The sequence below is a fragment of the Ptychodera flava genome, chromosome 2 (assembly GCF_041260155.1).
Source record: "Ptychodera flava strain L36383 chromosome 2, AS_Pfla_20210202, whole genome shotgun sequence".
Taxonomy (NCBI): Eukaryota; Metazoa; Hemichordata; class Enteropneusta; family Ptychoderidae; genus Ptychodera; species Ptychodera flava.
Genome location: NC_091929.1, coordinates 8122385 through 8146693, shown reverse-complemented (window position 1 = coordinate 8146693; position 24309 = coordinate 8122385). Strand labels below are relative to the sequence as shown.

Sequence of the window (24309 nt, the reverse complement as noted above, 5' to 3'; positions counted from 1 at the left end):
AACAGTTCACGACATACATGCACGAACGATAGCGAGTGCATATATGAAGTGAACTGGTCAAAATCGAGTGGTATACCGTCGCTGGATGTGATTTATTGCTATTATATCTTAACAGCATATTGAAATTCTGGCGTGGAATGTCAACAATGAATTTCTCTCAAGCTGAGAGCTCGCGCGTATGCCAACCTTGGTATATCGCAAATATACAACGGTTCTTTGGCGTCTCGACCAATCAGATCGCTGTATTTGCACCATCAATATGCTGGTATGATATAATAATGTATATGAGAATTGTCGTAAGGACATCTACTTACTTCATTTGTCGACAAGGTTTCACTTGTTCCATTCACTGTATCAAGAAAGGGCCTGACCTTTGCTGGTGTAAATAGGTGTTCAGAAGAGGTGTAGGGAAAAGAGGAAGAAAAATGTATAATGTAATCCTGGTTTTTTGTGTTCAACTCTTAAGATTTTGAAATGTACCATGGCTGTATATTTCGAAAGTCTCAGTGGTCAAATTGCATTTCGTTGTCATGTGTGTATCATTTATTTATACCAGAAATCATTCCGGGCAATACGACCATACTTTACGAAAAATCGTTACAATGTACAACCACTTGCTATTAACCGTGCGTAAACAGGAAACCTGGCAAAAAGAGTGGTATTTTAGTTTATTATTAAATCTTATAGAAATGGATTGAAATTTTGAGATGAACCTATTAAGCTGCTTTGATGACTAAACCAAAAATCTTTAATAACTTTTAGTTACATTAATCTGAAATACTATTTCTGCTGATCAGCATTGTGCACAGCCGAAACACCGCCCAGGGGACTGATATATCACGCAATGCAATTGCAATTATGCGTATGCATTTGTGGAATCAACTGGTCAAAACCGTGTGGTATATTCGTTGCTTAGGTTGCTTATTCATATCAGAACAGCATATTGTCATTCTGGCGTAAAACGTCATCATGAGAGGAAATGCCAAGAGGATTTGATCGGTTCAGAAGGGCTTGACACCGCGATTTCTGCGTAGTGAAGCTTCATTACGTATTCATGGTGACCCCTGGCCAGCTGTAAATATCTTTGGAAGCTTTTGTCTTTTGGCCTGCTTTGCATATGACGTGGTTGGACAAGACCTACCAATCACGAAGGTAGTCAATTAAGCTATTAATTGACTGTTTACCGACCCAATTAACATTATTCAGCAGTATCAGTCATATTTTAATCGCATGGCCCGGATGGGCACAACGTAGGAACGCGCGTATTTCTATGTGTTCGTTTCACTTGTGGTGTTGTTTATACCATCGTGCGTTTGGAGTCCTCGTTTCACCTACAGTATTACCTTCAAGGTGACAGGCTTACTATGAAAGTTCAGTATCATGGCACCGAGTTCTGCCCACGGTGAAAACCACCTGTTGTGCCTACTAATTACTGCCCGTCGCTGCCCGTCCTGAATGTAGCCTATCTACAGCTACAGTAATCAGTCAATATATATTACCCCGAACCTTATACTTTTTATATAAACTTATAAAATCATAGTCCGAGCCGTAAAATTGTTGACTTTCGATCCGATACACAGGTTGATCGTTGAATCGCACCGGCGCATTACTTGCCCCATAAGCTTACTACTCTGCAAAGGGTGGGTAGATGGAATTCCTGGGCAAAAAATGAACACCGGGGCGAAACTTTTTGTGAATCCATGTGAAAACATAATCATTTATCAGTTTTGATATATACTCCTAAATTGTAAGTTTGATCAAAATCGAGACCACATTGAAGGGCTATGCAGACTGTCCATGTACGCACACACAGTGACAAGAAGGCGGCAAACACCTACTCACCAAGCACATCGAATCGGCGAAAAGAAGCATAAATAAGCTAGGCTCATCGCCAAAACAAACGCACCAAGCGCTAACAAACACCCATACCAAGCGGACCTTTTCAGGGCCACCAAATACTCCAAAAAGAGAACGACCAAAAAAACCATAAAATGACATAGAACACACAAACACTTAAAAGAAATAACAAAAATCGTACACATAACAAACAACTGAAACACAACATTAAATACAAAATAAACAATCACCGTAACGTAACAGAAAAAATGGCCGTGGAATAAATCAGCAATTTCCAAAGAAAAGCCGACAACAACATGAAATTCAACAACAACCTATCATCGCTCAAACTATGAAACTCCGAAAAATAGTACAAGGCAAAAGCCTTAAAATTCATTCGGACACCAACAAAACCAAACAGAATAAAACCACCTCAGGATTTCAACAAATTAAGTCGTAAAATGTGACTACGCTACATCGTGAGACACAAACAATTGCAACAACACCAATTCAAAGAAAAGTCAAATTGGACTCCACGAACAACAAAAAAAACAAAAACTTGAAAGCGATCTAAAGCTACTAAACCCGCGCTTCTAGAGATACCCTTTCAAACAAGGAAACAAAACATGTCGCGTGCCAAAAGAATCGTGATAAACCAGCTTGCAAACAATAGACAAATTTCGGGAAAAACCCCTTCGACAAGGGTCGGGTTTTTGTCATTGGCAACATAAACGATTATGTACTCGAATGCGAAAGGCAATTACGCAACACTCAGTATTATACACAACAAGCCAGAACAAACAGTAAACAAAGTAAATGAACTATTAATCAAAATGTACGAGAACAAGCACATCAACCAGGATACTTGTAAGTATCTTGATCCAATCAACATAGAATCCGTACCCCGCAGTGGTACTTATTGCCTAAAAATTCACAAACCTCCGCAAAAATCTAAAAGGCACACCAGTCAAAACAAAATTTACCAAAGTAAAGAAACATAGAACAAACAAACCGAACCACAAAACGGACTCACAACGTGACCAAAATTAATATACTTGCCTCGCTAATCGAAAAGCAAGACCACTAAAATGCATTAAAATAAATTTTCACAAACACAAACTAAGGAAAGAATCTACACTGCGACTGATGAGAAACCACACTAGGGTTTCGAAACGCAAGCGTCAAAGGGCGACTCTATCGACTTTTGTAACAACATAGGTCCGGCTGCGTCTCGCCATAAGCTTTCCCCACACAAATATCCACAGCGAAACAAACATTTCATTAACACAAACAATCGGATAAGAACACATTTTCGAAACGAATCAAACACAAACTCGACACAAAAACATTTAGGATAGTTTGGTGGGGAGCCTCTTTCACAGTTTTTACATCTCGCTATACTGTCTATGATTCGAAAAATAAAGTCATCTGCCACTTTTTCTGTATACGCTGTTTGGCAAAACTCATCTCTTCAATCGAAAGTCGGACGATTTCATGGTTCTTTGGGGCACTTAAGTGTACGTTGAGCTTAAGGAATGTGATTACATTCGCGATGTTTTATTCGGAATTATTTATTTCTTCTAGGTCAAATGCACATAATTTATGCTGTTGGAAATACTGGCCGCTCATAAACAAAACAATAAGCTCAATATATGTGTATCTTTACTTTTACTGTAAAAGTACCACCTACACCGACAAAAAACCAAATGGTTCAGTCCAGGTATTTGCAACTCTGCCATCCGACTGGTCAACAGGAAATCAATCATAGGTGTCTTTTGGCACGCGTATACGCCAGTCACCTAGGCGACGGTAATCTGCACCACTTATCACCATCGGGAAGGTACTCCTCCCCCTATACCACTGGCGATCCCACCCTCAAGGCACTGCGTCATTCGACCAAGCATTGTTATTGTAATTTCCTGCATAAAATTAACAGCGAGGTCAACCGGTCAAATCCTCTTGGGATTTCTGGCATGGTAGAAGGAATTTTCCTCCATCTCAATTTTTGCGCTTGTTTTCACTGCATTGGTTTTCACGTATCGGCCAATCAGATGGTGGTTACATTTGCGTCGTCAATAGACTGGCATATTACTGATTCTGTGTACGACTAAGTATTGATAATAGTGTAATTGTTGCTGCAGAAGATATCACAATAAAATGCACGTGCAAGAAGCAAGTTTTGGATTGAAACTATGTAAAATTTCGTTTTACAAAATGAAACCAGCAATATCAGTGCATTAGAGTTTTGTAATTGATATAAATGTTCTTGATTGCAATAGGGTAGTTACAAGTGCCTATGTGAACAAGAATTGCAGCTCTGGAATTTCATTAAAATGTTGATTCTCTATACATGGCAGTCTTTAAGAAAACTATGAACATATCTATAATACTAAACTAGCTAATAATCTATGCTTTAATAAGGGTCTGACATTTATATCAATATATTTAATTAGAAGAGGATGTTTGAAAGGGAAAATTTTAACGACAAATAATATTTTGAAATTCCTCATGACTAAACTATTCATCACTTTCCCCTACAAACCTTGTGATACCTGACAAGTTCACATATATGTTAATGTTGTTAAATATTGATTCCAAGCCTTTTATAAGTTTTTGACAAACAATAATAATGTTCTCTGCACAATTACTTGCACAATATTGAGAGTTACACATTGCTTTTGTCCCATTTGATTTTTGAATAGCAAATTGTACTTCAAGTAGTTTACTGAATTATTTGGTGCGAAATGTGATTGTTGTCGAATTACTTGAAAATCATGAAAGTTAATATTTGTAAAGGTTTAAAAGTACTTGTTGAAAGGTCAAATTATTAATTACATGTAAATTAAGATATATTGCTATGAAGTATTACGCGCAGGAATAGGATTAATGTTATTTTTGCGCAGCGTCCTTTTCAAAACAATGACCTTGCTTGCTCCCTTTAATTTCTGTGCAGTCACAAAGTGATGTATTTTTCGTGAATTTCTAGGAGACACAGTGATAAGCAGGAATCATAGATGGTAATCACCTAAGTAGAGACCTTCTTATATTGTAGCGTATATCAATGCTAGGAGTTCAATGAAAAAATTACCCTAGCTAACATGCAATGGTTTCGGAAGGTTTCTTATGACCTTGTCAAATCGTTCAGATTCATTACAATTGTGACAACACACAGGTAAATAGTAATAATTGCAAATGTTATATACTACACTATTCATTAAAAATGGAGTTTTAAATATTTACATAATCACAGACAGGCACATTTATCAAATTGATAAACCTCTTCAATGTTACACTGACATCACAGGTTTGTAATTTTAATGCTTGCCATTTATTACTGTAACAACAGTTGTAGAAATCCCTTAACTCCCTTCTTATTGGAAGGAAAGTGTGCGACATCATACAGCAAGAAAAAAATCCCTCTATGTAATGTAAATTACCTTCCACAGTTATGGTAAATGAACAATATGCCATATTGCCAGAAGGGTCCGACGCCTCATAAAACACAACTGCACTGCCTATTGAAAAGTTGCTCCCAGGCTCATGACTTCCACGTATGTGTACAGTGTCAGAATTATCAGTGACAAGAGGTAGAGGCCATGTCACCGGCGTAATAGGGTTATCGATAAAGGTCGGTGTCGACATGTTCAATGGACAGTTGATCACAGGGGCTTCTGTGTCTGTAATCAGAATAAGAAATCAGTGAGACGAAATTTTCTAAATTGAAATTGCTGCAATAAAGTTTGTGTATAAGATGTGTGACAGTGAGTGTACGAGCGTGAGCGCATACTTAACGAACTCTACAACGTATGGAGGGGTCTCAGTCAGAAAAATGTAACAACTTAGCCGGTTATTGAACGACTACTTTTGAGAGTGGGGATTTAGCCGAGCGGTTCTGTCTGTTAAGTGTCCGGTAGGTGACTAGATATCGTATGTTGTGAGTTCGAACCAGATTGAAAACTAACCGTATTTGACGACAGACTGTACAGTGTTTCGAAATATGTGACATTTTATACGAAATTGATTGGCGTTTTAAATTGTCCTCTGCCTTTTCATTGTGTTATTAGTTTGTGAGACTAAATTCTTAAGGATCATTCTCAAATCGCTCTCAACTAAAATCTCTTGCAGTCAGGAAATACTTTAATTTATCATTAGTCATTAATGCTTGATACTATGCAATACCATAGTATATTTCAGCCTGACAATTTACCGATGAGTGAATGTGCCTCTGGAGTTCAATCAAATTAAGTGCACTGAGTTTCATATCACATAGCCTAATTACCTAAACTTTTAAATATTAGTCAATGCTACCCAACAATCTGTAATAAGGGGTGCGTTTGGGTGCGCAGTTCTTGACTCGAGAACGACCCGAATAGCTTCGGCTAAGGTTCGGAAAATTGCCGAGGGTTGTTCTCGGGTCGAGAACATACTCTTGGCAAAAGTTGGGAGCAGACGAGAACAAGATGGCGTCAAACGGCGACACATCCAAAAGGTATTGTAACATTTTTCGTAAAAGCGATGTAAATAAATTGTAAAAAAATGTGTCAGCTAGATTGAAATAATTGAAATGCACAGTGTTCCTGTCAGCTTTGTTTTTACGAGGAAGAAAATTAAAGAAACTGCTATAGAATGGCATGTTTTTATTTTGTTGTATAGCAGACGCCGAGCCGTGCAACTTGCAATCCTGTAAACATACCAAGACTTTATAATTATGCATTGACAACCATGAATATTGACAGTGTTAAAAGTGCTAATAAATATCTTTGATACTCGGGATTCATTGGTGAAAACAAACGAGAGTGAACTGTTATTTTTGCCTGTCTGTAAATGCTCGGTGGTTTGTTTTTCACTCACTTTCTTAGCGATGGATTGATAGACATTAAAGTTGTGCATAACGAGAAGACATATACGATAAGATCGGATCGCAAGACTGCTGAAAAACTTAAGAATGGTGAGTATCAGCATAGACCCTCGAGAAAACTGGGGTCCCTGTATCAGTGTTAAAGATGTTGACGAAACTTTAAAATATTCACAGGGCAAAGCAAAATCCGGGAGCGATCGGGTATCTCTGTGCATCTTGTTTCAAAATGTTGGATGGTTTAACATATCTGTTATACTCGTTTTTCTTGTTCTTCACCCTGCTGTCCTCAATACATTCATGCATTGTGATTTTAATAAGACATATATCAGCATAAATATAGCAGCCTTGCACATGTTTCAGAAGTAGCAATAAGTTTTTTTCCCTATATGTCAAACAAGTTACACTTCATTTTGTATTTTACATATTTTCAAACAACTAGCTTTTGTTCATAATTTTAAAAAATGATCTTGAATATCCATTATTATTTATTAGATTCAAAATACCTGCTTGAAATTATAAAGAAAGCAGAAGAGACAGAAAGAACCAAATGTACAGCTACCAGTGCAACTACACAGCCAACAAATGTATCCAGCAAAATTATGACTGACAAGTCAAGCCCTCATCAAGCAGAAGAAACTCAAATCTGCGGTGATCAACTTCAAGTTCCTGGAACTGAAACACCAACAAAATGGCCAAAGGGGCATCAACAACTCTTGTACAACTGCGACTTAACAAGGATGAGGAATTTCATAAGCATAAAGTGAGTTGGGTGTATTAACAATGATGCAACCATAATATAAATTTAAATAAATTCATGATTGCTGTTAAATGTAGTTTTACTTTTGCATGGCAAGCAATAACACAATTAAAATATGTGTCAAACTTATCTAATGTACTGTCTGTTAGTCTGTAATTACAACTTAGAAAATAGAAGGTTCCATGAAATTACTTGAATTTTTCAACATTTTTAAAGCCTTTGAAAATCACATAATACAGTTTACACTTGTAGCTGACCCTTGGACAATTTATTCATCAAGGTAAATTCTGGAAATAATGCCATTGTTTTCTCTGTTCTGGTTAATATTTTTGGACTTGATGTATTTTTAATCTAAAAGTATGGAATTTCAAGGAAAGATTGAAACAATCATTTGAGCTCAAGAAATTGAGAATGGATTGCATAGAAAGGAAACCCCTTTATCCCTTTTCTAAATAGTTTCAGTTTATGGCAAGCTAGTAACATGTAATAATAGAAGAATGATATGATAATCTTAATAAAATATTGATAATGCAATCTTTCTTTATTTTGGAATTTAGGTCCATAAACAGCTATGGAATGAAATTAACAATGAGATGAAGGATAGAGGTTACACTTTTACTGCTGATCAGTGTCTGAACAAATGGAAAAGCCTTAAAAGAGAGTACAAGAGCACCGTTGATCACAATTCTCATACAGGCAACAACAAAAAAACATGTCTCTTTTATGAAGAGTTCAACCGCCTGTATGGGAACAAACCAAGTACACGCCCAGATTATACCATTGAGTCATCACTTAAAGCTGGTGAAGGTGACAGTGTTGCTCTGTGGTGGATCACACTGACAATGCCACACCCTCAAAACCAAGAGGCAGAAGCAAGCGTTCAAATGTAGGTCAACTCATGACATGGTTGACTTCCTTTCAAGAGGAACAAAAAGATAATATAGCAAGACAGGAAGAATTGCAAAGAAAACTACATGCAGAAAAAATGGCTAGATTTGATCGATTGCTTGACATTATAGACAAAAAGTAAATCATAATTAGTTATATCTTGTAGAACACTGTTATTGTTACAAAAACAAAATTCTTGTTTTCTTGCCTTTTAACTTTTTGTTCCTCTTTACCGGTAAAATGAAGGCAAGGAATAATCATTCTGTTATATTATACTCCTTTGGTATATTGTCACTTTTATATATAATCTTTTGCTTGCTAGTTAACTTTTGATCCCCTGTACATGAAAAAACAACTGGCAGAAATATGTGTTTTATCTGTAGTTGATCCATATCATCATTATCTTTCTCTCTGGCTTGAGAACAAGACACAGAATTTCAATGTTAATACAAGTTTAATATGCTAGAGTTTACAGTTTTAGTACTTACCTGTGTCTTAAGAAGGAAAAAATACTACTGATCATAACAAAAGCTCAGGCAATAACAATGAAAAATGTCTTTTCTGTTTTAGCAGTTTTGTTGACCTCAAAATATCTTCCTTTCTCTCCTTGTTTTCTCTGAATTCTAAACTCTGAAGGGATATTGGCTATCACAGGAGTAGGAAACCATTCTGTGAAAGATTTGACAAGTAATTTCAAATTTTAACGGTCAAAAATTGATAATATTATGAATAAAAAAGAGTATACAATGTCTCATTTGAAAACATTCACCCCTGTCGATTACATTGGACTACTCTGTGCAGTTTATGTGAAGATTTCTGTGCAGATTTACACATTATCCATGTGCACAGTTTTCACTTTCCCCAATGGGCTGTTCTCGCAGTGTAGTAATCTTTACGGTTACCTTGTTCAAAATTGTATATACAGTCCTAGCGGGTAGTTAAGATAAGTGTATACACACACCTAAATTACTACATTCTCACAAACGTATTTTAGTTCAAAAGTGAAATCATAGAAATAATGCTAAAAGATACAGCTAGTGGGGCTTTAATGGCTTGTGTGGGAATGCCCAGATTATATAATATTACTGTCATATAACACAAGTTATGTTTTCTTGCACCTTTGCAACTAAATGGAACTCTTTTCTTGTCGATTTTTTCATCATTTATACTTGGCAATCAAGGGGCAGGAGAAAACATTATGTTTTTAGCTCAGGTCATTGTAAACTTCCTAAAGGAACAGAAAGATCATTTAGTAATACTGAGTAGAATTTTAAAATGAAATATATGCTGGAAAAACTGACATCGTCAAAATTGTATAGTTTGTTCAGCATTTATAAACAGTTAGTTATATTTGTTAAAGCGACAGCAGTTGTGACTTTATATATTTTTTTCAGTGTCCTCTGTCTATTAAGTAAAGTTTCTTTGTGTGCTCTGAATACACTCGACTTCACAAAGTCTTTCAAATTTTTTGAATTTTTTGGCTTAATATTTATTATATGGAAATGTCTAATTGCAAAACTGACTATTTTTGATGCAATACCACTTTAAACTTACAGCTTTATTTGTTAATATTTTGAATTTCAACACTATTTCAACACTAAGAAACAAGACTGTAAACAAAACCGTGAGCAAAGTAATTATAAATTTCAATATATGTAAGGTACCATTAATTATAATTTTGTAAAGAGCTTTTGTCAATTTTTGTCATTTCCTGTAGAAGACTATTGAATTATCAATTAATAATACAAACAGTGATTAATAGTCAGTCCCATTCATACCAGAACACTAGTTCAAACACTGTTGTCTGAAGTAACTGTGGCTACAGATGGATTCCAAGTGGATTAAAGATTAATTTCAATGAAGTTGACATGCAGGTACTATTAATACCTTGAAATTTCCATTGTCAATTCATGTGACAAATAATTTTTTTATCAAAGAGATTTTTCAATCATAATCTATTAACAAAACATTTTCCATCTTTAGATTATAGTTAAGATGTAAATTTGTAAACATGCATTATTGTTGATCAATAAGTAACAGAAAGTGTGTATCTTGCATCTCATGTCTTTTATTTCATCAACCAATCATATCATCGATTTGTCATTATTACACCAGTGAATTTCAGAATATAGCTGTATCAGTCATGTAAAATTCTTACATAAAGTACCAGGCTGCTTTGTTCTAGTTTTTTTTGTATAGGTCATAATAATTTATTCAAACATTAAAATATCAATGACCTTGTGAAACTGAATACATGTTCTGTCACAGTAGACTTGTGGCCACCGTTCTGAGTATTGTGATGTGTCCTTTGTTTTATATTTACACACAGTGCTATACCATTAGTAGTCAAGGAATATGCTTATTGTTTATTCAAAGCAATGATAAAATTAGTCATACAAGTCACCTTTTAGGAAATTTGATGTCTGTGTAAGTTCAACCGAAAAAATGATATTTCTTTATTCAAAGATCCAGGACAAATAATTACAGGAAATATAAAGCAGCTTTTATTTCTAAACTTTTACAGTGATAGAATGTGTGGAACTTCAAAAACTTCACATGAAACTTTTTCATACCAATACACAATCAAGTACTTTATTGAATAATTGCAACAATATTATCACGAAGAACCGCAGCGTCTAAATTATTGTGGAAAATATTTTCAAAATTATTGGCATCATCAACAGCATCTAGATTAATGTATGATTCTATGTCATCATCTGTCAAAATACAAAAATTGTGTAAGATGCAACCACACATGATCAGCTTGCACACTGTGGAAATACTGGGGCTAGATATTTCTTGCAATCGGCGAAAACGCCCTTTCAAGTGTCCTATACTTCGCTCCACAACTTGACGGCTTGAACTGAGAATTTTATTATAATTTCTTTGAGGAGGTGTCAGGTGACCGGTATCTCGATAAGGAGTCAACAACCAAGGCTGCAGGGGATATGCACTGTCTCCGATGATGTACATGCCTTCAGGAATCAGTTCAGCTGCAGATGAGTATAATTCTGAATTCCGTAGCACCCGTGCATCATGAGTTGAACCAGGCCATCCAACAAAGGCATCGTTGATGATCAAGTGATCATCAACAACCAACTGGAGTTGAACAGAAGCATAGCTTTTTCTGTTGATATAATCATCAGTTTGGCCTGGAAGATTTGTTATTCTGATGTGCGTTCCATCAATTATACCAACTACGTTTGGTAAATGCCTCTCTTGCTGAATTGATACTGCGATTCCAACCATCCTGTCATTATGAGGCCACTGAATGATCTTATTCTGTAGAAATAATTAAACCAAAATTGTATGTATGTAAAGAGATTGAGAGAGAGAGAGAGAGAGACAGGGAGAGAGAGAGAGAGAGAGAGAGAAAACTAATCAGAAAAATCACACAACTACATATGATTGTCACTACACTACAATTTTTGGGCTTCAAAAATGACCAATACAGACAATCAGATATAGTTGTGTGATTTTTTTTATTAGTTTCTCTAACAATACATTTCCACACTGTATACACACACACACACACACACACACATATATATATATATATATATATATATATATATATATATATATATATATATATATATATAAATGTATGTCACACGCACAAACACACACACATGTATATATATATATATATATATTATATATATATATATATATATATATATATATATGTGTGTGTGTGTGTGTGTGTGTGTGTGTGTGTGTGTGTGTGTGCATGTAACATACATTTCTATTTTGACCTGGTCAATTTTGCAAGGACTGTCATTGTACAAGCCAGAAATTATTCAGTGGGATATACCAAAGACAGTGGAGAATGCTTTCTCGACTGTCTATGGATATACAACACAAATACTCAAGAGTGACTGAATTAAACATAATTTACTTAGTGTCTGTCTACCTATTTAATTGAGTGTATTTATTTATACCTCATCAAATGGCGCCCTCATCAATTTAGGGACTGGTCAGTTTTTTCGGCCTGGGTGGGGAGGAGGGCGGTGGATTATTTTCTGCCGTCAAAAAGTTGCTGACCCCCTATTCCAACTTTCAAAAACAGGGTGACCTCCCCTATTCCAACTTTCAAAAATAGGGTGACCCCCCCAACCCGCGCTAGACAAAGGTAAAACAAAAGGCGGAATATAAATGAATACCAGTAATTCAGTCTCTCTCTCTCTCTCTCTCTCTCTCTCTCTCTCTCTCTCTCTCTCTCTCTCTATATATATATATATATATATATATATATATATATACAATTTTGGCTTATATTTTAAACATTCAGTCATTCTGTGTTTTAATGAAATTGTTGTCGTGACAGTTGTAAGATAAGAACTTAAAAATGTCAATTCTAACGTTTGAATGAATCCACCCGCCCCCCCCCCCCCCGCCGAAGAAACTGACCAGTCCCTCGATAAGGGTTTTTCCTACACATACCTTTAAAGGTAACAAAACATCCATTACTCTCTTGCAGCAGAAGTGGACGGTATACTTAGACACACCAAACCGTTCAGCAACATCTCGCATACTGGACCTGTTGCTAATATACCATATAAATATCAAAAACTGCTTCGATGGTTCTATCGGCAGGTGTCCTCCGTTGTTTGCTACCGTAAGATTGGGAGCAATGCTCTGGAACACTATCTCAAATGTCGTCCTGCATAATCTGAAGTGTTGTCGGAAATCGTCAAGGCTATACAGGGGAATTACATTTTCAGCGTAGTCGCTTATTTTAGGAACTTTCTCTCTCTTATTGAAGAAAAGACTTATTGCCATCGGTATGGTGCGGCCGTTGACATCAAAAATAACATCGTCTTGTAAAATTTCTTCGAGAAAATTAAAGATCGCTATGTTTGCGCTTCGTCGTCCACTATCATACGCGCCGCCATGTTGGGAACAAGGCTTCTTTCGTTTGGGCAAACGTTATGAGAACATACATCGCATTTCAACGATGAGGGCGTAAATTTGACACTCGAGTAGCGCACCCAAACGCACTCAAGGAGACACGTCTAAAAGGGCAATGGTGACAAAATTAGAGTCTTTCTTATGCACTGACAAAATGAAATGTCAGGACAGACTGCAAACATGAAACAACAACAACAAATATTTGATTACTGATTTCATCTTGTCTTCAAGCAAAGATGCAAAAGTAATTTTCGCACAGATTTAAGTACATGTGTTTCTGTCACTAGCTACATATTATATTGTTATGAACATCCACAACCAGCCCTAGCTGACCAAACAATGTGCACTTGTCATCCGCACATACTACGTTATCTATCGAATATGTTATGCCGTTTGGTTTCACTTGGCACAAAAGTTAGTAAATGTTCCGCCCTGTAACACTCCTCACGGTATTTGGAAGGAATTGTGTCTTCCAAACTGAACGGAATAGATTTTCGTTAACTCTAGTATGCTATACTCAATGTTGCTAGTTAACAACAAGATAAGGAGCTTACAGAATTTCGAATTATTGATCATCGTATAGTTTATAACAATGAGTGGGAAGTGTGTTGGTTACCAAAACGAAATCTATTGGGTTATACAAACCGAAAAAGGCGAAGGAAAAATGTTGCTTGATAAAAGGTCTAGATTATAATAGCAGTTTCAATTTATGAAAAGCAGAAAACCTTTCGAGAACTTTCAGGACTTTAAAGTATATGCTTACAACTACTGTAGTCCTGCACAAAACTAAGAAAGCAAAGCTGAGTTGTCAAAATCAAACTAATAAACATGGACACATGCTAGCTACCTAACTTGTCGTTTGTCCAACATCCTTATCCAGGTCACTTATTAAATCATTTAGACTGTTACTGCCACCGTCATCAGCGGACCATGTTATAAAAACTTTTCTTTGTATGCAGCAATACAATATATTATTACCTTTTACTCCTGTTGGCATTACCTTTGTAATATTAATATTTTAATATTAATGTGCTTTGTTTAGCATAGAGTCTTTTCAGAATTGTAACAGACTTATCAGGGACTCGTTTTAGTGTTGGGCGATTCATCTACAAATCATTCACTCAAAATTAGATTATACATACAGCAATATTGGATGTTGTGTCAATCCAGGCATTGATAGATAAAAAGTGGTTAAAGTTTATATAAAACAATACATGCTTTATAAAGCTCTTTAAAAACAAAAGATTCAGGACACTATCCATACAGAAACCATGTTATTGCTTGATGTCCTGCATCCACGTTCTTCTAACCAATGCTATGCACGTTCATAATCCTCCTCGTGATGTTTTGTTTCAGTGGAACGACTTCGAAAAGTATCCATGGTTCAATGGTAGCTTATCCAAATTCAACTTGGCAGGGGAATCGAATTTACATGGGGAAAATGTCCTCTTATGATAAAGCTGGTGCACTCTGTTAGAGGCATCTGAATTAAATGTTAGTTTTAGTGAGAAGGATCCTTACCTAATTTATAAATGGGTTTTATAGACATGTTTTCATTACAATAACATTCTTGATCTGATCTAGTGCCCGTGCAACCTACAGCTGGAGCCTTAAGGCAATTATCACACTGACAGGGCTTTTCCCAGCTTGTCCTTCAAAAACCCTTTGTATTTTTTGTTAGTGTTGACTAGAATTTCTTTGTGCAGTGTCGGAAAGCAGTTTCAGGAAATCCATAAATATTTCAATGCATTGTACACCAGTCAATGGTTTGCTCTCTGTGAGTACAGGCCCTTACCGGTCATCTACAAAATCTATCAATATAGATTTATGTTCAACATAGTGCTATGTCGATGCCAAATAATGATATACTCAGTATGTGCATTTATATACGTATGGCAAAGGCATCGTCTTCCAATATGTATCCAACAGATATTGACACGGTGTATAACACTATTTAAGCCAGTCAAGCTTTGCAGTATTCCAGATATTCAGCTAAGTTTTTGCCATTTTGGAAACGCTGCTGTTGTCTATGACACTGCACATTCTACTTGTCATTTTGATGAATTGGACATTGTTACATTATTTAACCAGGATATGAAATGCACGATTATCATCTCTGCATTAATAATGCAAGGACGTTTGGCCTTTACATTTGCACTTCAGTGATACCATAACTTTGTACAGCGTTCATAACATTAAAAATGAAGGCCAATGGTCTCTAGTACTGAATAAGAAAATATGACATTAAGTATATAATACAATATCCTTACATTACACCATCTTTGTAAAACATTGAAAAGGTTAAGTGATCGAGTAGTACTTTGAAAATGAAAGCAAGCCAAACATGATTATAGAATGTCAAATGATTTTTGTGGATTAACTCTCATGTGTCTCATTCTCTTTGCAAATAAAAACAATGGCATGTAGTAATGTAAGCATTACGCGAAACATAAAAAAAATATGAGCGCATTTCTAAGGGTTATTGCAAGTGTTTTGTTCAGCACCCACTCGTTTATTTTTTCAGATATTTTACCAATTTCCTAGTCCGAGGGGGCTTCTTAAATAAACTCTCAACTCTAGAGTATAATGGTGCCACCAGTTGGGTCTGTTTTGTGTATCCCACATTCCTTCAGGCCTCTGTTATCCGTGGTTTATCTCTATACACAGCTATTTTTTGCGACCACTGTTGTAAGAGCCCTCTGAAGGGCGGGTATTTAACAAATACAACAAGTTACTAAACATTGTCTATACAGCAAAGGGAGTTACTACTGTGCCTGCAGTACTGTCACTACAGAGCTCTTGCAGTAGTATTCATTATATCAGCTAACTTAAGTTGAAGCAAACCCTCAAAAATGTAACAGAACTTCTCTCTCCAGGCTGTTTCATGCGCTTATTTACAACCACCCGGTAAGCAATATAAACAGTCCCGTTCCCACCAAACCGTCATTCCTGATGATTGCTCAGCGCATGAAAAAGCCTGTAGAGTGACACCTACAGGTTCCTAGATTCTCATATATATTTATTACACCTCACGCAATATCCCATAGGTGTGATTGACTAAGACTGAGTCACGTGGTATGGAAAAAGTGATATTACATGTTTTGCAGTGACTCTTGCTCGTTCCGATGGACTCTTGCTCGTTGCGATGGGATATAGCCCGCTGAGGATGATTTATACAACTGCAACTCTTTTCTGCGCCTAACAAATTGTCGTTCACTGTGGGTTACGTAATGCAATGAAGTTGTGCAGATATGGCTTCGAAACGACATGCAGAGTTATTACCGGCCCAGTTACATGACATTTTACTTAAAATTGACAATGAATACACGAGAGCTGCAACGAACAACGCTGTCTGTTTTCAGTCATTATTTAACCAGCAAGTTTGGGTACGGTGACCGGGAGTTGGAACATTTCACAGCCGTGACGCTCGATTCTTCTTTGACAACATTCAATATTTTCTTAGGAAAGAAGCAGCAGACAATTGAATAGCATTGAAAGCAACGTATAAACCCGGATGATTTAGCAACGAAAATTTCTTCACAGTGCGTGATTTTTAAAATTGTTCGAACCCTTAAAACTATTAAGAATTTCCTGTTTTACTTGCTCATGACTGATATTTATCTATCGTATTTAACTGTAATTGTTTCGAATAGAAATGTTTTTTCAACGGAGACACTTACCGTAACTGTTTTGATAAATGCATTACATATTTAAAATATACAATGTTAATAAAATCTATACATATAAATAAATATATAAATATAAAATGTTTGAAATATTCAAAGATAGCAATAAATCTAACTGATTGTTTAATTCATTAATTTGAAAATTCTACCAACATTTCAAACACCTAATGATTTGTATTTTTGACAATGCAGTAAGCTTAGTAAGCTTATATGCGTATGCACGTATGGCTGTCGGCCTATTTCTCTTGGAAAGTGAAATTTAATTGAATGTTATGTAACAAATACACACACATATGTATGTGTGTGTGTGTGAATACAAGGAAAGACAAATGTGCCTTCTTATTCGCCTTGCAATCCACTTAATTTGACAACACTTTCAGATTGCGAAATATTTAAACTTCTCTCCACTGCAATATTATCTTATCACACTGTATATAATACAACATACATATACCTATCTTGCATCTAGATTCTGCCTTTAAGATTTCCGTTGGCGACAATTCTCTGTCGTACACCTGCATACACGTTACCATGGCTCTCAAAAATCTGTTGTCAATGTTAATTACACCCATCCTGGCTTCATAATTGGTTGCAAGCTCAATTCTACCAATATCCTTCGATGCTTTCAACTGATCCATCACCCAGAGTTTGGCAAGCCCGGTGTTGTAGTTGTAACTTGCTCCGAGGAAATTCCATTTGTTCTCTTCAATAGTCTCTATGTTCACTTTCTCAGTAGGCGATAAATCGTTTCTTCACTGAAACGTGCCCAGTGTATTTTATCACCACCGTATAGGTGGACTGTATAGTACGAGTCTCGTTTAAAGTTGAAAGTTGGACCAAACGTTCTTTGAGGGTAGATGTACATCAGCATGTGTATAGAGTATCTTGTGTCGTATGCACCGTTGTTTGGGAACTCAATGTAAGAGTCAGCATTGCCCGTGAACTGATAAGCCCCAGCTAGACTGCCTTCTGCATCAGGAACAAGAAGAGCGCCACCACCATTGATGCCATGATTATCATTACCAGATACGTCGCTGAGCAAATGATCTTGGTCGAGTGGCCAAAATGCGACCTCTCCGAGTATTGCTGAAAATGTGAAAAATAAAAAAGTCACCCCTTGAAGCGTATTTCAAAGAAAATTTGTATCCTACAACCGGCATAAAATACATACGTACATATTTATATGAGAAGGTGCGTAAATCCATATGCACATACATCATGCACATACACACATACGTACAAACACGCATGCGTGTGTGCAAGCGAATATACTCAGTGTGTACTTACGTGCAGCCATAAATCCTTCCATCCAAACACAAATACTTCCATACATGCATGGATGCACATATACATACATACATACTAATACATACATACATACATACATACATACATACATACATACATACATATAAACATACATACATACATACATACATACATACATACATTCATACATAAACATACATACATACATACATACATACATACATACATACATACACACATACACACATACACACATACATACATACATACATACATACATACATACATACTACATACATACATACATACATACATACATACACACACACACATACATACATACATACATACATACATACATACATACATACATACATACATACATACATACATACATACATACATACATACATACATACATACATACATACACCATCAATCTTTATACATAGTGGTCACTAACGGGGTGCTCAAACGTATTCACTTTGATGAGAGTCCTCTGCTCGCACTACAGTTTTGCTGTACATGTGGTCACCACATTCGAAAAACAATATTCACACTTGGGTGCGGGGACAGAAAAGAACCAATATACATGCGTCAAATGAATATATATCGCTCTCATTGCAACACGGAGTGTGAGAATCAATCGATCCCACATTTGTGTTCTCACACTCCCACCATACTAGGGATTTGAGAAAAATAGAATATCATTTCTTCATGGACAAAGGGATCAGATTTCTTTCACGAGTTTGGGAATCTTTTCCGAGGTTCTTGGTGTGTGAGATTCTTTTTTTCTCACATGACCACAAAAATGCGTTAAATTCACACTGGAAACAGTCAGTGATTATTTTAAGTATATTATTCACTATCCTTCGTGATGGTAAGGTAAAAAAAGAAAAAAAGAATCTCACATTATCCAAAATCGTGACAACGCTGTCGCCTGTCATTGCACTGAGATTTGCTTACTGTGTAGTTCCGGTCTGCGTGCTACCCATCGCGTCATTACAAAATATTTGCAAGTGGAGCGAAAGTCCGTTTATTATTATATAAGACTTGTGTAATAATATACCGTTTCCGTATATGGCGTTTACATTCAGCGTGGGATGATTTCTGAGCGTGATGGATCGATTTTTCCTACCGTCGATTCCACACTCCTAATAGCCAGAAATATAATAATAATGTATTCTTACATCAAGAACCTGTCCTACTGAATTGTTAAACCAAATAGTTACGTGGTACTTATAAAATACGCATAAATGGGACCTGTATGTATTAATGCTTTATAAATAAACAGCGGTCCATTATTTTTCAATCAAACTACGTATTCTTATTTCTCAGTAAATCTTCAAAGTGCTGGCTAAATATTGGGAACGTCTGTCGTAAGCAGCATTTTTATTAATTAAGAAAACATTCATTTTTATAGATGCTCGTACTTTTATGTCTAGTATAAAAGTAAAAACAGGCTTTGGACAAGATACTTCGAAACAATTTACTACGCGCCTTTTTCAACCAATATTGATGAGATCAACTCCGCCATTGTATCTATACGAGATTGTATAAATGAGGTCAAAATATGGATGAAGTGCAACAACCTCCAGTTAAACGACAGTAAAACTGAAGCCATGCTTGTCATATTACCATGACTGAAAGACAGGTTGTCCCTTCCTGACTCGATGTAAGTTCGTAAGGCAGTTATTACACGAAGTATGCAGAGCTGACCTATGTCAAACTGAGGAAGATCAGTTCTATTCGTCATCTCCTCTCTGCTCAGGCCACATAGACCCTTGTTATTGCTTTTATCCTGTCTCTTTAGACTATTACAATAGCCTTCTTTCCGCCTGCCCAAGGCATTTGATCGAAAAATTGCAACGTGTACAAAAAGCATCTCCTAGACGTGTCTATAAAGACGGTAAGACGATTTGAATTTGATCATCATGATATGCGAACGTGGTAGTCGGTTAACGACAAGCATGTACCCGTTAAGTTGTGTACGACATATATGACCCCGCTGCCTTTGTAAATCCATCAGTAATTGCAAATATCAGTAACGCACCACCTCGTCATTTCTTGCATGAAGATACGTACCTGGATTCAGCCCACACACTAAAGATTGGTAAGGTGTCGATGCTCTTAATATTCCTTTTAGCCAACAAGCCCTGTTAGATGGATTCCACACCCACACGCTACGCATCGTAGATTAGCAATACAACTCTGACAACATTCCTCCGCGTTGTCTTTTAGGTTAAGCCACCCATTATTTATGTCACCACCAAATCTATCTGTATTGTATTCTATATTGCATGCTGAAAGTAAGGTAGGGAAACCCTCACAAACTGTTCTTTCGTTTGATAGGAACTTAATTTAGGCTTGATATACTATGTTTGGAAGCTCTCCGACAGACACTTGTTTTACGCATACGTATTGGCAAAACGTTTGAATATTGTCAAACGTTTATAGCGACAAAAATATTATACTTTGTGCAATGGAAAAATAATAATCACCAGGTCATTGTAAATCATTTTTAAATCAGTAACCAGGGCAAAAATCTAAGAATAAAATATAATAGGAGTAGAAATTGTATTTAATCTCATCTTCACTTGAAACATAAGCATTAAGCCTTTCATTGAACGTGTGTATGACATATGAAATATATCGCTGGAAAAGGCCGGGTCAAATAGAAACATGGTAATGCCCTATAAATTTAAATATGTATTTTATAAAATAAATATAACCCTATCTCAAACAAAAGAGCTAGAAGCTGAGTATTAGAAGTTTCGGAAGATACCTTTGCAGTAAAAATGAGAAAAAAATGATTATAAATTTTAGTTTGTAAAGTTAACCATCATAATATCATCAACAAGTTTCAGGTAGGCGGCTTACAGACTACGCCACTTTTTGGTATTTCTTATAAATTAGTTCAACACGCTACACCTCCCGTGGAAAATTATGAAATGGCCTATGTAAGCGTGAACAGCGAAGTCAATAAATGGAAACAGAAATATCACACATTATATTTCCTGTATCTTAATCTCAAATTTTTTTAGAACCCATAATGGCACTCAGACTGCAAAATTTAGTGATGAATATGGCATCATTTCTTCTAAACCCAGTATTTTTTAGACCTGTTATCAATTTCTGATGAACGTTACCAAGGCTACCTATAATTAGTACGACGATCTCGGAACGGAATCCAAAGCTATCAATTTCAACAGTTAGAGGATAATACTTATTAAACTTTGACTGGTAACATGTTGAGACATGTGCATTTAAATTGGGAAGAGTATTTTCTATTTGCCTTGTAAGTATTACAGTGTCTGGTCTTTTGTGTGAATTTTTAAACGTATGTTCAACATAGTCTTTGAATAGCTTATAAGTAAGTACTGTACCTTTAAATAATTCGTTGTTTTAATTACATCTTAACATCTGACAAAGTTAATCAACTATTCTGTTATGTCTAAGATTATATAATTGCTTGAATTTTAAAACGTGAACATTTTCAGTTAGTGATTACAAATTTTACATGATTTGGTGTAACTAGGTGGATAAGGAATATATAAGTGGCTGTCACAATGCAGAAATTGCAATCGACCTCTAGCTACGAATGATCTCAGCATGACATCATTGATGTCTTAACTTGAAAGGTTTTTGAAGTTGCCCAGTGAGAAAGTAATGTTGTACCCCAACGGGACGAAAATATATGGTGTTAAAACTTGCGAATATGTTTCTCTGTGTGTACAGCTGAGTCAAGTGTGACAATATGCTGCATTCCGTCCTATAACTTAACGGAAATATAACGGAGCAGTGGTTGCATGTTTATGGGAAAAGATGATGTTGTGTCGACCTGATACCGACTCGGCAAGACTCGAAAAAATATGCTTTTTTCAAAACTCATAAACAACGCTAGGCAGGAAGAAATATAGAATTTACACTGTGTTATTGTTTTTTTGCAGGAACGTTGATTTAAATGTGTTCTTGAAGTGTAAGATACAATATTGTTTCATATTAAATATAACCTGAAATAAGCAATTATTGTTTCATTTTACTAAGACAGAGGCTGACGATAGATTCAATATGACGTCGCCCCATATTGTATGGGAAATTTGCCATTACTACACTTTGATCGACGAGCCTTGAACGAGAAGAGCATTAAGCAAAAAATCAAAATTCTTGTATCTTAAAAGCATGCTTTAGCCTAACTGAAAAGGTAAAATAAATTAAAAACATTATCAGCTTTTTGCCGTACAATTCATATTTGATTTATTATTATTTTACACGAAGATCTAAGAGTAACTTTAAACTTAACGAAGGTCTGTTCGGTAAACCACGCAACGCAGTCGTAACAATACTTGTCAAGTACTTACTTGATTTGCTCCAACGGAGAAAATCTAAAAGAAAAAAGGAATATTTACAGTAAACGTTTTCAAACATTACAAACTGAACTTGTTCGATCATTGGGTTCAGCGTAAAACAAAGACCTTGTTACAATAGACCGCGAGCCAAGCGTAATTTGACTTCATTAAGGTATCGTATACTGTGCCTCGGGGACAGATATTGGACTGTCAAATTTTTAAAATACCCGCCCACTTAGGTGTATTAATTTAGATGCTTGTGAAGTAAATACAGTTTTCACCGGCTCATTTTTAAATAGCGAGTTTCATTTCCTCACGAGAGAACATTTGGGTGACGACCATTTTGAATTTTTAAATATCGATAAAGACGAAATAATTGCTTCTGTGGTACTAAATCTGCGCAGTGACCCGGATTGTAGTCTTATTTATTTATTTATTTTATTTTATTTGATACACAGATCAACGGGCAAACCCACTAACAGATCTGCGAAACAAAAAAGTCACACAATCACAAGACAAATGTACAAGACAACCATAAAAGTAGCACGAAACATTAAATTGAAAAAAACATACACGAATCAAAAAGGAGAACTGTTAAAATGACTGGATAAAATGTTTTAAAACTACACAGCGTAGACAAAAATATCTATATCACATTTAAAAGATATATCATTAAAAACAGACATGCATCTGGGCACTGTCGAGAATTTTCTGCAATTAACAGAACACAAGTCTGGTTTAAAAAGGGGTTTCCTGCGTAAATTTCTACTGGGGCATAAAAGCAGATTTGATTTAGAATATCTGGAGCATCATAATATGAATGAATTATTTTGTACAAAAAGCACATGTCAAGGGTTAGTCTTCTATTGTGTAACTTAGGAATGTTCAGAATTCTGCAGTAAAATGGGTAGCTGGATTTACTGCAGTGAACATTGAGTTTGCGACAAATGTATTTCACAAATTTAATTTGTACTCTCTCGATTTTTTCTGACCGGCCCTGCTGGTGGGGTGACCACACAACAGAGCCATACTCTAGAATAGATCTTACATAAACAAAATACAGAGAAATAATTGCTGAAATGTCATTGAATGGCTGGCAGAGACGCTTAATAAAACCAAGAGATTTGAAGGCTCTAGAAACAATGTTATTGATGTGAAAAGAATAATTAAGGTTGGAAGTAAGGTAAATGCCCAAATCCTTGACAACAGAGACCCGTTGAAGAGGGGTACCATTGATGGAGTAATCAAGAGAGGAAATGATTCTTTTCTTAAGTGTAAAACTGATAAATTTACATTTACTGATATTAGGTGACAGTTTCCAGTTGTTACACCATTGTGCAAATTTGTCAAGATCTTGCTGTAATTAAGAGAGAGGATGGTAAATGTTGCTTGAGGAAGGTTTGAGCAAAACTTTGTCCTTCTTGTTCGAGGTGCAACTGCCTTAAAACAGCATTAAAATGTAAACGGAAGTGGTAATATTTTCATATAATCGACTGTGTATCTAATTTCTGATTACATCCTTGAATAACATGTAAGATATCATCCGGGCTTTAATAAGAAAATCAATTCCGGCTTGTTTACGACTTTTCAAAAGATGTTTTTTTTCGGTGATCAGGCGGCTTTATGCGTAACAGAGTTTTTTTCGTCATCATACCTAAACGGTTAGATGGCCTACTTGCAAACATCTAGCGAAAACGGGAAAAAACAATCCGCCATCGTTTTTGTGCCCTTAAACTTACAAACACTCGAGTC

At 35.9% G+C, this 24309-nt stretch overlaps 1 long non-coding RNA gene across 1 annotated transcript; it reads left to right on the top strand.

Moving 5' to 3' along the window:
* Nucleotides 1–6165: 6165 nt before the first annotated feature.
* Nucleotides 6166–7389, top strand: LOC139147070 (uncharacterized). Its single transcript, XR_011555628.1, has 3 exons — nt 6166–6325; nt 6696–6784; nt 7187–7389. It is a non-coding gene; the product is annotated as an uncharacterized lncRNA (long non-coding RNA).
* The last annotated feature ends 16920 nt before the right edge of the window (nt 7390–24309 follow it).